Source organism: Athalia rosae, chromosome 1 (assembly GCF_917208135.1).
Source record: "Athalia rosae chromosome 1, iyAthRosa1.1, whole genome shotgun sequence".
In the NCBI taxonomy this organism is placed as follows: Eukaryota; Metazoa; Arthropoda; class Insecta; order Hymenoptera; family Athaliidae; genus Athalia; species Athalia rosae.
The window spans coordinates 13,969,178-13,984,105 of NC_064026.1; positions in this window are offsets into that span (position 1 = coordinate 13,969,178).

Consider the following 14,928-nt stretch of genomic DNA (forward strand, 5'->3'; position numbering starts at 1 on the left):
TTTACGCACGGCTCACACCTCGCCTCCGAAAGATGGTATTACCATTTTATAGGAGAGTCTTTACATTTTGATATTCGACTCCAAAAATAATGTGCATATACGACTACCGAAATTGACGCAATAAACTGCAGATGATCGTTACCCGGTTCTCATTTTTTTTTTTTTCTCTTCGGTAACGTGCACGTAACGTGAAAAAATCACGAGGTCAGTTCATCGATTCTTTTTGCTTCTTCATCGGTTTTGTACCTCAGCGACACTCTCCGAACATTTGACGACATAACCGGGGTCACAGTTTTTATCCCTATATCTCGATTAGCCTTCGAGATTTCTGCGGGGTTACGATAGAGCAACGCGGAAATGACAAAACGCTCGAGAAACAAGCTGAATTCTACAACCATTTGTTATACTTCCCCCACAAGAGGCTAGAAAAAGTACAATGGCCAACAACTTTCTTTACCTTTGAGTCGAGTGGACGTATAACTCCTTTGTTGCGTACGAAAAAGTTCAAGTAAATGTAAAAAAATAAAATAAAAAAAAAAATAAAAAAATAAAAAACCAACAACCAACGAACAATTTTAGGACTGTAAAAAAAAAAAAAACCAACGGAACTCAAAAAGATTCTTGGCGCTGAAAAAGTTGCAAAAATTTGTTAAAACTCATTATGAGAAATCACTCGACAATCTTTTCATTGAAAGCTGGGATTGATAAGCAATTTTCTCCTTTTTTGTGTCCCTCGTGTCCGAACGACGAGTTACTCGTTGGAATGCATAATTCGTAGAGAATGAATTTTTTAGCCTCCTAGGTATGAACGGGGGTATAAATATTTCGGGTAGAAATAACGTAGTCAGTATTCATGAGGTGAAAATTTAACTGGATTGAAGTTGTCGTTGGTGAGATTAGAGTAAATAATGGAACTAATTGTAGTGGTGGAAACTGAGCGGACGTGGTAGACGATGTGGGTATAACCCCGTGTACGTATAGGTCGGGTATATGGATCCTCGGTATCTGATCGTGAGATCGGATCAAATTGGCGCGTCGTGTTATTATTGCCGAGATATATGCAAACGAGGATATACCCTTGCGAATAAAGGTAGAGTTTGCGGGTAACCCCGGTAAAATATCACGTGAATCGAGTCGAGTTCAAATGGCAAACCGCCGCGGTTGAAGTGGGTGTGGGTGTGGGTGTGAGTGTGGGGTGGGGCCGGTGGTCGGTTTCGTCTGGATTCGTCTGATTTTCTCTAGTTTTCATCTCGTTTCGTATGCGGTGCAACGGGGACAGCGAGTGCAAACTGAGATTCTGGTAATTGAGGCTACACCACCGCGCTCGATGCCATTCCTCTGCACCCCGAAACTCGCTACCGAAAACGACGAGGACGACCTTCTATTTCGCCCCCGGTATCTCCGTCCCTCTCAACGTTTCCCCGCCACCCGCGGAACCTGTATCCCCGTATCTCGACGCGCACCAGCGATACGATGAAAATTTTATTCGCCCGATCGTAGCAGCATGCCAAATGATTGAGAATATTCCTCCGAAGTTGAACGGCGTCCCCTGCGAACGCGATGGGAAATCATGACAAATGCAGGATCTTCGTTTTCCCGGGCATCTGTTTTCGAACGTTTGATCGAGAGAGAAAATAAATTGTTGTATACACACCGGCGTAGAAACTCGTGCGCGTACACGCGTGCCTCGTTCCTCTTCACCTGGATAACAGTGGAAAGTGAATCGAACGAATTGTGGAATTTTTTATGGTATTCCTCTCGACCGTGAGGAATCTTTTGCTTCAACGAATTTTTAACATATAAACGTTAGGGACTGCGCGATGATATCGCTGTGGTAACGATGAGAAGATAACTGGATAACTAAAACCGTCACGTTTTCTGGGAACGAGGTTCTCCTTCCAAGACGTAGTAGATTGTTGCTAACAGAGGGAAATAATTTGCAGGGAGGCGCTTGGTATGCGGCCGCACAGCGTCAGAAAGTGGCATAGGCGAGGCACGTCTGGCACACAACTGAGTTACACTTTCGTATTAATGCTACTGAATAATCACCACGACGCCCCTCGGATCCTATAAAACAAACGAGAAAATCCAGAAATAGGTAATCGGACAACTGTTCGCAATGGAGTGAAATCCCGACAATTTTCGGTGCGAATCATCTGGAACGTCGAGCGAAAATTTCCAGTCGATCTTCCTCCGATTATTTCAACACCTATTCGCGCGATGGAACTGGGAATAATGCTAAAACGGTCTCTTTATTATTCCTGACCATCTCGTTTCGTTGGTGGTTCGCCATAAATCGTGGACCTTTTTCAAGCCATTCGAAGGTGCGGCTTAATAATTCTACCAGATGACTGAGCTAAGCGGAGTGAAACTTGGGTTCATTTACCCTTCAAGATATAGACCAATGACGGAGCATCTTTGAACGGACTTCTTCTACGTCGGGCACTTCGCCAATGGCTCGCTTCGCTATATATACTCCAAGCTCGTTTTACGTGTGGTGCGACCGTCGTGATTAAATTCACCGTGCGCCGCACCGCCGCACCACACCACCCCCGCCGCCCCCCCATCTCCAGACGAAAGTCGGGATGGGAGCACCCACTTCCGCGATTACATTCGCGATCCGATGTAAAATTTAGATCGCAGCCTACGTAAGGTCTGACCTCGAATCTTCGCTCCGGCGAATGCCTTTTCACTCTATACATATATTTAGATTTCTCGCAGTACGTATATCTTGTACTACCCCGCAGCTTTTTCTTTATACCTTCTCTATTTTTATTTTTCATTTCTTCATTGTCTTACATAGATACCTTTATCTTTATCAAATTTTTCATTCGAACTATTCGATTTTCATGCATTTCTCAAGAAACTTTCACGAATTCGCGAAATTATATAATTTTCTCGAATGATCTCTTTGTAGTCGAAGGAACAATCTTGAAAAACAATAGCTATCGGTGTATCTTGTTTGGTGTAATTTCAATCAGCATCTCGCAACTTAGCTCGGCTTAATAATTGTTCAAGCTGCGGGGATGCGAAGACCACAGGTAGCGATACCGTTATGAAAGAAACTTTTAATATATCCAGCGTAATTAAATTCCATTCAAGCATTTAATTCAATCTGGTATTGTGCCACTGGCTGCCCGCGGTGGTCGGTGCATTCCACCACCGCCTTCTCATTCGGCAAAGCGTGTTCTCTGCATTCAACGAAAATTGGCCAATTATACTTTCTTATCCTTTTATTCGTTCGTTCGAACAAAACTGATCGTCGTAACCGACGCCAAATAGTCCTTCACGTTCGATCTTTTCGATTACCGGAATTGAAACACCCCGATGATAATCGACATTCGGCAACAACATATCGTAAGTGCCACTATAATTTCCACGGTTCGTGAATTTTGCTTACCCAAATCATCGGATTCAAGTTTTTCTCTCACCATTTGTCTCCCGGAGTCACTTTTGCTCCGGTTTTCATATAGATACGTATATCAGTTTGCACAGAGTGTGTATATCATTTTCTCTTTAGCGGGTTTCATTAAATCTCGTGGCTATGCCTGGGACTTGTTTTCACGTCGAATTGTTCGTTTCTTTTCCACTTTGTCGTTCTTTTTCTTTCTGTCTACTTTTCTCTTTTGTTTTTCGTCGTAGTTTTCCTATCACCTCGCAGGGTTGCCTACAGTCGTGTAGCCCGGTGCTCTATGGTGAGGCATACTTAATTAGAAGCTAGCTCCTGCGAGAAGGCGTGAACAAAAACGACCTCTGACCAAGATAAACCGAGCATCGCAAAGCGTTCTAATTAAAATAGTTTTAAGTTTGATGAAATTCCACAGAAAATTGCGGTCACGCGGTAGCACATGTTTTGTCTCGTCGCATTCTCGTTCGGTGTGTCTTCCCTTAATTACCACGAAAAGTTTAACCCGGGTATTAAAAAGCGCTCGTCGTACGGAGTATCGATAAAAAATATCGCTCGTTATTCACCCGACTTCAATAACTTTGCAACTGAAATAATTACTCGTCAATTAGGTATATTATTGTACAATTTTTCGACGTCGATGATTCGACGATTTGATGCAGGGGAAGAAATGACCGCAAATTTATTTGAATTTCGAGAGTTGGCGAGTTTCGTTTTGTATTATTTCGATCAACGATATATTGCAGGTGCCAGAAATGCTGCGGAAAGGTTGTCTCTTCTTTACGTATATAGCATAACTTCGTGTATTTTTAGATTTTCTCTCTGTTCTGTGGGTGATTGAATTTATTCTTTCAATTAAATGAACATTCCATTATTGTTTCGATCTATTCTTGCCTGTTCGACTACAACACGCTTCCCTGTTATTTACCGTTAACCGTATACTTCTGTTCATTGCATTACTGCGGACTGTACATAGTTTACCTTGTATTCGAAATTGAATAATAAGTTTTGCTCGGTACCGACGTGTTTGTTCCCGTGCAGCTAATAGAACCGATCAATTGAGACGAAGAAGAAGCGACGCGGCGACTGTGAAGTATAGCATAATATCCGGAAAAAAAAAAGAAGAGGATTTGTGTAGGAAAAATTTTCATCCAGTGACAAAGAATTTTCCTTGAATCATTCCGCAAGGATTCCGAAGTGACTAAATGAAGAAACGCAATACCGCGGTGAAGAGAATCTGGATTTAAAATCACTTTGCGTAAGTATACAGCTGGGAACTGTAAAGCCCAACAGAACTAAGTTGCTGCCAACAAACCGGGGCTTACCAACTCGATTAGATGAGTGAAGGAGTTCGTTCTATCCAAGGTGAATCGAGATTTCGTTCGACGCGTTCAATCAATTTCTCAGATCTTCTCAATCTTCAATCTATCCTTTTGACCGTTTCGTTGTTACTGAGATATAATAATTCCTACGATAACAATGAAATGCGATTTATGACCAGAGCTGCCTTTATCTATCGAATTCGATTTAACATACTACATCAAAGTGCTAATTTTTCACTGGGGTTGGCCAATTATTTTCGTAAGGCTTAGGTGATTACCAGTTGAGAAGCTTAGAGAAATATAATTGGACTAACGGTAAGCTAGGACCAGAAGTTCACCGTATTCCTGTCGTAATTTCGCTCTCCGGTGGACAGGCTCGTCCCTGTTGGTTGTCAGTTGACGATTCGATGTGTACCCGATTCACAGGATTCTCACCAAGCGATTCAATAATTTATGGAGGTCCGCTGGGACAGAGATGTTTCCCAACACTCATCTATCCGTGCAATTGTTATTTCTGCTGAAATTTTCAATTTGTTTGTATCGCGGCAAAAACAAACCGTGTAGAATTATTCCTCCATTTAAGAGTCGCGCTGTAGTCGGAGACCCCACCAGAAAAGCTCCATAACACGAATTCGAACAATTTACGAACCTAAGTTATCGAGCAACTTACGGAAGAAAGCTATTCTATCCAACGTACGGGATAGAAAAGAACTTTCCGGGATTTTACGTATAACTATTCCTACACATATTTCTGGTTGCGCCAGTTTCTTGGAATTGCAGAAATCGCAGGACGACTCAATTTCATAGACTCCGCATAACGGTATTTCGTTGTTTGTTTGATATATTCTGTTTGGTTGGAAATTCTACGAAACTGCTGCCAAATTTTCCTCTCGGCAAATTGATTAATTCTTATGCGTGCCCATCCGATTCGAGTAACAAGGGCGATTGGAATTCGCAAATACAATTTCCCGCTTTGTATTTTTGTATATTTTCAATGTACCTCTCGTTCGAAACGGGGAATAGCGGGAAGTTTTACATAGCACGTTGAAACTAGAGAGAAAACCGACGCAATAGCAGTCCAATAACGGTCGAGGGATACGCCTCGAGCAAACCCCCCGCAACATCAGGTACCGGGGTACACCTTAAAGCTTACCTCGAGTTCGTTTTCCTCTGGACTGGCGAAGTGTGAACTCACTGCAGTCTCGTTTATTCGGCTTGCTTTTATTTTCACCTCTACAGAAACCGTACGATAATTCGTCGCTCTGTATACATACCAGTTTTATAAACTACCATTCAGATTAGGATAAAGCTCGCTAGTTTTCGTAGCTTAATTGCTGTATAGACACAAGTTTGGCGAGTTCCATTTTACACGTGCAACTGATATCGATGTTTCTTACCTTCGTTACCCCGAGAGCGTAACGTTTCGAAATATGAATACGAGCGGAGGCGCTATTGAAACTCGAGTGTAGGAAAAAAAAAGGCTATAAAGTAACACCAACGCATAAAATAGGATCGCAAGTGAGACGCGCTTACGACTGCGTCGAGCTATACCACCTTCTAGTACGGTATCAGGTAAAGCTCTCGTCAGTGTTGCAGCCTCAAGTTATCCAAGTTGAGTTGGTTGAAAGTTGGAGCCGATACCCGTAAGCCAGTTCGGTGTGTCCTTCTATCGTTAATGGATCCAATTGGCGATGGCGTTAGTGAGTCACGTCTCCACATCACCGGGCGACATGAAACTTATCTAGGAGCTACCGCGGTATCGGAGTCGGTACTCTCCGGGGATTCAATTCACCCTGCGATATTCAGTCTCTAAATCAGAATTTCGAAAGCGCGTGAATCAGCCCGTAAATTCAACGGTGAGTAAACCCCCTTCTGGTAGAATGATTGTTAATATTTACTCTGATTGGAACGAAATTGTTATTCTCAATATTATCATCGTACATCGAAGCGCGACTATCCCCGGTGTACCTCAGAACCCATGGATATATTTGTTACTTGTGTAGTTCCAATTGGATTTATAGAATGGTTATCCAACGGTTGACTATCGCCAGGTTGTTGTACCTTGTAAAATCAAAGCAAACTCGCCTTTCTCGATAGCTCGATAACCATCGTGGGCGAAGGGCAAAACTTATTGAAATAAAGTCATACGCTGCATTATATTTTAACGTTTTACAGACATATGGAAGAAGAAAAAAGTGGGTCCCCTGCTCGAGGATGTTCGAAATAATACAGTACCCACGTATTCTGCGGTTTTCATTGAACCGTAAAATTGTTTGTTAGAATTCGAGTTTTCCTATAATATCTCGTTGGGTTTTGAATTTCAAAGGTACTTTCAACGCGTCAACAAGTCTCGTGAACTCTGCGCGATGTCTAGCCCGGTCCAGAGATCTCATGTAAATTCCAGTTGCTCAAGAGTGACGCACTTCAATCAACGCCGCAGAATCCTCGGCGCTGATCAAAGTACCCACGATTCGATAACAACTGCTAATTTCACACGGATGAACAATTCATTTCCAAATTCGGCGCGTCGCTCGGTATTACTTTATTAATAAATTCTGGGGATATCTTTTATTTTACTCACGTCCATCGCGCACAGAAATATGTATATTGTATATTGAATAATTCAAACAACCTTATCGTATTACCTCCTAGCATAAAATTTATCTCTGACGGTATTAATCGATTCATCTCGTTGTTTAGTGTCGTAATTACTTTTTAATTTCATTCGAATTGGTTCGATGAAAAAGTATTATCTTCAACGATCCGCCAGCATATATCCCTCGTACCTATTTTTTTTTTTTAGGTGTTTTATAAAAATTAGATTGCAAATTCCTATTAGAAAAATTTTCACAGCGCGATAAATGTATTACACTAATATGCAAAGCCTAACAGTAATGCGCGATGTGTAAATTTCATAAGTTAACTCGTTAGGGTGCACAACTCGTTAACGAGTTACTCAAAAGATCTCATTACTCTTTGAAAATTAGCTGGTGGCGAGCGTGCAAGAAAGTAGCTTTCGTTTATGCGTGTCTATAAATTATTACAATCTTTTTTCCTTTCAGTCTATGTCATAGACTTTATAAAATTCAAAAAAAAAAAAGAAGAGGAAACGAAAAAACAAAAAAGAGGATAAGCCATACGATTTCGAGAAAAACTATGCAACGCGTAATCTATAATCTTTATTATACATACATATGTATGTATTGTAGCGAGGTAGGGGAAATTCAAGAGGAAAGAACACAAGGAAGAGAGAGTGGGTCGGAGTGAATTGAATTAACTTTCGTTGGGTTCATTCGTTTAAAGTTGATCGGAATTATTTTACACCGGCGTATTCCGGTCCTAATAAACGTCATTTGCTTTCGTCCTCGATGTATAACGACGCCTCATATTATGCCGGAGCTTTTAAGGCTGCCACGAAGCTCCTTATACGACGCGAAAAAATCACCAACACTTAGGCAGCCGAGATCGAAAGCGAATAAGTATTCCCTAAGATAATCTAAGAAATGCAGTCGAGCGATTGGTCGGACAGTGAAAATTTTCGACGAATTGAACTACATTACATTTCATTGTCGGATGTTGTTCTCTTTTCGAACCGATGAATTCATGATAAATTTCATGAGCAGATAAGTGCGAGCACCTCGAGAGATCTCTCCACTGGGAAATATCGAACACGTCGTTATATCGCCGCGATTCTCATTGAATCAGATTAGCTGGTGCAGCTAACTCCCTTGAGTTGATTTTCTTCCGAGCGCCAGTCTCTAACTCAATGCAATCTTGTTTCTCGAGAGTTAAGCTTTGGCGTACGACGTTAACGCCCACCCCGGAAAATGAATCAATCAAGTTCGCCTTATACACACCCCTGCATACCCCCCACAGTACTTACGCCGTATGTAACGCATTCGTTTCATTTCGCGACGAGCGAAATGCGCGAAGTTTTTCTCTCGTTGTCTTTTTGCTTTCTCGTTGATTTTTGCTCCATTTTTGTTTTGAATTAACCTAATTTCATTCCAACGAGATATACCGTTTTCCGGGTACGCGACTCTGCAAACAAGCGGCACGGGTTTGCATTAAAAGTTAAGTATCATGCCCGTGACAGATTACAGTGCGCGTTCACCACTAGCGAGATTCATTGGTTTGATGTACATTTATAAAGCCGCGTGTTTGGTCCGCTCAACATCTAACCAGCTGCACTCTGTACTTTTCAATCCTTGAATATAACTACCTGGCCGCCCGCCGGATGAAACTCCGCTATGCAATTCAGTTACGGAGTTTTAATCAGGTAGCCGGTGGTGAGCAACGACAGTTTACGTACTTCTGAAAACGAAGCGTTGGATCGATGAACATTGCGGATTTTATGAGTGGAAAAGTTGCATTTAACTGCGACGACAAAATTTTCTGAAGAAAAAATGAGATCCGGTATCGGTTTATGTCTAACGATCGGATAATAGACGTCAGCTGCGGCAAAATGAATCCTCGCTAATTAATCGATGCCTTCGAAATTTTTAATATCGACGGCGAACAACTCGAGGGAAAAGTCGTTATCGCGCGTGACTCGGGAAAACCGCGATGGAAGCTATTCTCTTTGGACTCCTCCGTCAATGTTGACCTTCGCATCGGATAATCGGCCATTATCATAACCGTTAACCAGTTTGCTACGCGATTCGCCTGTAAACTAACAAAAGCAAAAATGATATCTCTTAAACGGCTGAGGGGAGATCCACTGGTTTAACTCGTTTACGCCGCAGCCGCAACCGAATGGTTAACCAAATCCTGGGCGTGAGCCAGGGACGTCCTTAATCTGGTCATCCTCAAAACAAACGACCTCCCTTAACGGTCAAACGGTTAGGAATACCTATGGTTCCAGTTTGGCGCTCTTCTTTTATTTCGACGGAACGCTCGATTTCCGAATTGATAAATGATTCGCTTGCAGAGAACCTGCATAGGATTGGCTATACGTAGGCGGTGTTATAGTACGTTGAAAAGAGAACAAGTGGTAAAAGTTTATTTTCAACAAATTGAAGTTCCTTTAGCAATAACTGTATAAAGTATTCGATTGGATAACAAGGTACTTGAAATAAAGTAGTACGATAAATTAATTTGAGTTTACAGAATTTGGAAGGTTTCAAGGTAGAAAGTTACAAGTTGTACAGAGTCGATGTAAGCGAAGTAAAATTATGTTTGCAACGAATTCAAATAAGTCAATTCAAATAATTTTTCGAAAACAAAAACTACGGAATGAGCTTGTTGAAACGTGAAGATGGACAATAATCACTTCGACATAGCGGCAGGGGATCGATAATTCTTCGACGGTTTTATGGAAACGAGATAGCTGAGTCTCGAGTTTGAAAAATCGGGTGTATAGATTGAAATAGAACGAGGACGAGAGATTAAAACATTCGACGGTGTTCCCGTACTCCCTTATGGGGAGTGTTTGGTCGAACGGAACTCTGCAAGTTCATAGAGTTCTTGTAGAGCGGAGCTTGACGATACAAGTTTCCATGACTCGGGGAACTCGGCATTAGATATCTATTTGCGCGTAACCACTATTTCCCTTCGCTCTCTTCTTCCCAGCCCTCGACCACAACGTCGGGGCGCCATAGGATCTCCCCGCAAACTCCCTCGAACAATTTCAATACTATGATACCGCCGCGGTTTCACCAGCTCCTCTTCGATACCAATAAAATTTCACATTCTGTCCTCCCCAGCGTGCGACAACCGAATATATAGGCCACGTGGAAAAAAAAACCGCCAATCGTCCAAAACCATCGTTCGATTGTGATACGTCGAAATTATTCAGATTAAATCTTGCGATCCCTCCGAAAATAAAACTAGCCGAAACCAAGCACAGCATCTTTCACCTCTTCGTCACAAAAACCATGTCAATTTTATCAGGAATACAAAAACCCTTATCTCACCTATAAAAAAAAAAAAAACAACTTCACTTCGTCGTTCACAATTGCGAACGTATCGTGCTATGCGCACGGTGTGGTGCACAGTGATTTTAACCGATGTGCGGTATCTAATTTTATCGGACATTTGAATATATGTGTGTAAGAAATGCACGTTATTTCATTTCATTTTCACGGGATTCTCGGATTTGACGAAATGCACATTTATATCCATATACATTATACTTATACGTACGAACGATGTCTATAATAGCTGGTGTGCACATCACGTATGCGTGCATTTACTCAATCGTTATTCAACTAACCTACTTTCTCCCGCCCCCCTTTATCTCTTCCCTCCCTTCGGCCCTGCAAAAGCAGTAACTAACTGGCAAAACAAAGTTTGTTTTACCTGTAGAGAAAATTGGGTGGTAGCGAAACTGAAAAACGTTGTACGAAGGTAACAAGTGTAAAATCTGCTTAACGGGCGGGTGGAATGCGACGATGCGGAAACTGTGCAGGGGGCAGAAGGGAAATGGGGGGAGCTGATGCAGAAGCGTCGAAGGTAGGGATGTATAGACAGTTGAGAGCGAGAAATTTAATTCTGCGTTGAAATAATAAAATTGAACAATGGAATCCCTCGGCGAGAATTGTTAAACGTGAAACGATCAACGTAAACGTAAAGACATCGATCTCCCTCCTGCCACGCCTTTTATATCGCGTCGCACCCCATCGAAATCTTCGCTAATTCTTAGATATCACTCGATCATCTCTGAATCTGATTCGATATCATCGTGGAGCCTCCTGCGCGATTCATCTGACCATCGGTCGTACCATGTCCTCCAAATTGGGTCCATTTACTTACTTGATTTCTAGGGTAATTCTATTTGTATCCTCGAGACTTGTGCCAGCGCCCAGTTTTGCGACCACCGAAACTCTTACCGACCGATCGATATGCCCGCGACTCCCGCGGCTCGTATCGGAAACTTGTTGAATGTAATTGAAGCTTGTGCCGTTAATTATTATTCGATAATTTCACGGCAAATAAGAGCACAATAAGTAATCGTTGTTGCGAACCGACCCTCGCGTCGCTGTATACTCTGATCCAACTATTCAGTTTCTTGGATCGCTTCTACCTATTCTACGACACAATTTTATCTAAAAGTAAAAATCGGTAAGTTAATTTTAATGGCATGATGCTTTCTGCGAAATTATATTATCTCGAAATGATAAGAGAATTTGATGAATCGCATTTTGCGATCGAATTGAAAGAAACTAGACGATAATTTTTTTTAACCAAATATGATAATCTTCAACGTTCTCGAATCTCTCTAAACTTCTCCGAGAATGCATCCTCGGAGCACAATCCCCACTTTTTCATAGTTCTCAGCCCGCAATTCGCTGCAGACTAGTGATATCTGAAAGTACCTTTGGACTCGTTATATCAGAAACATTGGTGCAGAAAATCGTGAAAAGTGGTTCTCGCAGGTAGATAAGAGGTCAGTATGATATCGTAAGCTTGCATAATAATTTACGCGCGGTGGAAGTAAAGACTGTCTGCGTGTGAAAAGAACGGAGCTCAGAACTACGGTATACCAGGATACTCTCCACGCTTCCTACAGACTGATGGTAATGCGCGCGTGGGCGTGTGGGGGGTTTTACAGGAACGGGAAGGGAGACCGTGCTCCAGCATTTGCTGGGCTGCTTAGCGCTCAAGAAGGGCACAAAATTAAAGTTCACCGCGATGCACACACACGAATTTTCCAAAAGCTTTCAAAGGAATGTATATATGTATACGTTGTACTGTTTCGGAAACGGTTTTCCGCCAATCGCCTGCTCAGCTCGGTTAGATTTTCAATGTTTCGCGGCGATTGCAAAAATTTTCTTATCGCAACCGACGAGTTCGGCGAGCGACAGAAAAAAAAATTTCTACATCCGCACGTGAATTTCGTTGTTCGAAAAAATGAACGACAAAAAAGAAAAAAAAAGAACAAGAAACCCTGAAGCAAAATGGAAAAAGCTACCGCGCGATTCTTGATGTATTCGAAGAGAACACGTACGTTATTTGTATTGAAATGGTTGTCAATAACCTACCTGAAACGAACAACACTTAGACGATGATGAAAAGTAAACTGTTAGTCAAACGATGCTCGACGTTCGGTATTACTGTGTACAGAATCGTATCAAGTTTTGCTGACTTGACACGGTCCAATCAACAATTAGCACGGTTGCGAAGGGATCGCGCAGCATCTCGTTACCATCGCTCGCACATACATGCGTACGTACGAGCTATCGTACACGTGTGTACATTTAACCGAAACAAAAAATCATTTGATAATAATACCTCGTTGAACAGAAGAAGATTGCTGGATTTTTGAAGAGAAGAAAGAACGAATATCAAACGGTACACACTCAACCATACGCATGTTTGAGACCCGAGGCTATCCGGTCGTGTTTTATAAAATTCATTTAGATTTCATTTTTCTTTCCACATTTGGGAGAAAGACTTCCGAATATCATACACGCAGTTTTATTGGACCCTGCGAGTTCGCGTAAACCTCGCCCAGCGCATGTAATATTCTGAAAAACTAGTTGCAATACGATCAAGAGAGATAAAAGTTATATAATACATTGGTATGTGTTTGGGGCATTGTTTCTTCGGGATGGGATATTTCTTCATTTTATTGCATTGATTCTGATCGAAGTTATACCAAAGCCATTCCTTCGTAGAGTGGCGTTCACATATCGATGCACCACGAATATTCTTCGATACCGAGTTTCTTGTTCGCGATTCCTCGACAGCAAATACTATACCCAATGGTGGCATGCAGATCTTTGGATATCGTTCGAGTAAATACACAGTAAATACGATCATCTCAATGTTGTTGTTACATCATCAATACTATATCCTGAGCTCACATATTTCAAAATCTCCAATTGGACGCGAAACCTGAACTTCGTAAATGAGGATTGAAAAGAAACAGAAGATTACACAACACGAATAAAATCGCGCCCCATTCGGCTGTCATTTTTTCTCACCATAATTGTAGGAATAGAATTCTATTTTCGTTTTTAAATCTCTTGTTGAACTTTGTCACTTGGGGAATTGACAATAACAAAATGATGAAATAACTCGTTCAGGTTGTATTGACATTTTTCAAAATTAACCATTCATATTACGCCAACTGACCAGCAGCCTTATAAAATGAATGCGCATGTTCGGTATCTGATTATTCGGTTTTAGAACTATGAGCATGAAAATGAAATGAATCGACCCTTAGCCGACGTGTGGATCTGTTTGCGAATGATCGAATCGAGCATACACCGCAGTGAATACACGATTGATCATTTCCATCCTTGTGATATTATAACGATGCGGATTAAATTCATATAATATAAACCTCCAAAAATTTCCGTATTCATTCGCTCATAGTCAGTCGGCATTTGCAGTCAAGTGTTCGAATTCTGTTTGATTGCTTTTTATTTGAATCATGCAAAATTAAAAAAAAATGTTTCTCCATATCTGTGTGATACAAAAAGGAGAAAATTTAGGAAATGCCTGATGTTTTGGAATTTTGAACTATCGTTTCGTGGCAAGATAAAAAAAAATTGGAGAAGTCATGACACGTCATTTAAGATTGGACTTCAATCGTGAATAACTTTTGCACCAGTTGACTTCGCGAACAATCATATCAGCCGTTTTTGCAGATTATTCAATTTCCTACAAGGATATCTATTTTTCCTGAAATACCCACCCTAATGTACATATTTGTAACGCTGGCTGCAACGAGTTCATTGATTTTACTAACCAACAATATTACACAGCGAATATGGACGCATCTGCACATCTATTGACCGCTTTGTTGTTAGAACAAAGAATATATCCGAGAGCACGGTTGTATGATCTGGACGATGTATTGTTAACCCCCGCGGTGTAGCGTGAAAAATACACCGTATTTTCGAGCTTGCGCAAGGTTTAAAAAATTATTTCACGCTACGTAGAACAAAAAAAAATATACATATCCGTAGGCTTGCGTATGCATTTACGTAGTTACACGTATACGTAGCCCATACGTAGGAATATAATAAATATAACGACGACGAATAGCTTCCAGTTTCCACGGCCATTCCACGCGATTTATATAAATTGATCTGATGCGATCCATCGTTGTCCTCAGGTGATAGTATTTTGTCGAGATGAATGTTCATACATATGTTTCCTACAGTGATATCGGGGCGAAATTTCCGGGCTGGAAAATAGGTCCACCCAAGTGTTTTTCGTATCCATTGACTTTTCGATGAAATTCAATCG